Here is a 1,986-nt window from a genome sequence, read left to right on the forward strand (position 1 = left end):
GGAGATTGTGCTGAATTAACAGGATAGACCAAACGCGATCATGATGGTCTCTAAGTTTGGAAGGAGGAAGAAGAAAAAGTGTCACAGTATGTGATGGAAGACTTGCCTGGGCATAATTTTCCCCCCAATTGTTTCTTTTGTAATTCTTTTCCCATTAGTGTAAAATGTGCAACAGTTGAACTATACAAACATCTATGCAAACTTTAATGACTATTAGGATTCTTGATGCTGAATATGAGACAGAAAAATGCAGAACAGGAAAGCAAACTTTAAAAAAAAGAAATGAATATACTGTATGGGGAGTATGGGGAATGGGGACATCATCCTGGCATTAATATGGATATGAGATCTCTCTTTCTCTATGTCTCTCTCCTTCCTCTCTTTCCTTCTCTCCTTCCCAATTTAGATGACAAATATAGACAGACAGATAGATACAGAGGTAGATATAGAAAGATAACATATAGATACGTATGTACATAATATACACACAGTCAAATGGTGCACAAATAATATTGAGACTCTATTTCTAAGACTTTATGCAACATAGACTTAATGATTAATTGAGTAAAACAAAAAATGATCTGTGGTGATGATTTTGACAAAGGAATAAATGGCATTGATAACGTGAGGTCTAATTTTTCAGATAGACAAAATATGTTTTTTCTTTGTCACTGTGATGATGATATCGTCCATTATATTTGTATGAAGATAGGCCAGTTTTTACAAGTTCGTATTGGAATTTTTGCCAACACCTTCCTGCTTCTCTTCGACATCTTCATGCTAATTCTGGATCACAGACCTAAGCCAACTGTCCTGATCATGTATCACTTGGTCTTTGTCCACATAATGAAACTCTTCACTGCACTGTTTTTTAATGTCTACAGGCCTGTTTGAAGTACTGAACATTCTAAATGATTTCAAATGCATGGCTTTATTCTGCATGATCAGGGTGACACGGGGTCTCTCCTTGAGCACCACCTGCCTCCTCAGCATGTTCAAGGCCATCATGATCGGCCCTAGCACCTCCTGGTTGGCCAGCTTTAAACAAACGTGCAAAAAGTACATCTTCCATTCTTTTATCATCTTATGGTTTCTCAGTTTGTCTCTCATTAGTGCCTGCATCTTGTATACAAGAAGCAGCAGCTCCTTCTAATGTGACCCAGAGCAATCTACTGTGTGTCAGTAAACACTGCTCACTTTCCCGCCTAAACTCCATCATCAGGGGACTGTTTTTCACGTTTTCAATATCCAGGGATGTTTTCTTTGTTGGAGGCATGCTGCTCTCAAGTGTGTACATTGTGATTCTCTTGTCCAGGCTTCAGAGGCAGTGCCACCACTTTCCCAGCATCAACCTCTCCTCAAGAGTCTCCCCAGAGAGAAGGGCCACCCAAACCATCCTGCTGTTGGCAAGTTTTTTTTTGTGGTCATGTACTAGGTGGGCGTCATTATCTCCTTCTCCTCCACTCTCTTATGGGCATATGACACAGTCATTCTGGATTTCCAGAAGCTTGTGCCCAATGTCTATGCCACTGTCAGTGCGTTGGTGCTAATAAGTTCTGATAAAAGGATAGAAAATGTGTTTCGAATGTGTGGGAAAATTACAATCAAGTTATAGGTACATATTGTGGAAATCATTATCTAGAACTGATCATTTTGATTTCATTCAAATTATAGAGTGTTTATTTATATATAACATTTAAATGTAATTTTAATTTGTATGTCATTGAAAGGTTTACTGTGTATAAATAATAAATATTTTTGAAACCTCTGGTAACAATTACCCACAAGCTTTTTTTGAGTTTAGTATCAAGTAAGATTCAATATTGCCATGTGTTGAACATTCCTTTATCTTTCATTTTATTTCTCAAACATTCTTAAGGAAAATTTTCTCTATAAAAGTAAAATACACTCTAAAGCATGACTATTGTACTCTATTACAATGCATTACCTATTGGTAATACAACATTTGAAAATTCTGTTTACTCT

At 36.9% G+C, this 1,986-nt stretch overlaps 1 pseudogene; it reads left to right on the plus strand.

Annotated features, from left to right (window-relative positions):
• The first annotated feature begins 599 nt into the window (after positions 1-599).
• Positions 600-1,654, plus strand: LOC122236308 (annotated as a pseudogene).
• Positions 1,655-1,986: the final 332 nt, after the last annotated feature.

The sequence above is a fragment of the Panthera tigris genome (genome assembly GCF_018350195.1).
Source record: "Panthera tigris isolate Pti1 chromosome F3 unlocalized genomic scaffold, P.tigris_Pti1_mat1.1 chrF3_random_Un_scaffold_59, whole genome shotgun sequence".
NCBI lineage: Eukaryota > Metazoa > Chordata > Mammalia > Carnivora > Felidae > Panthera > Panthera tigris.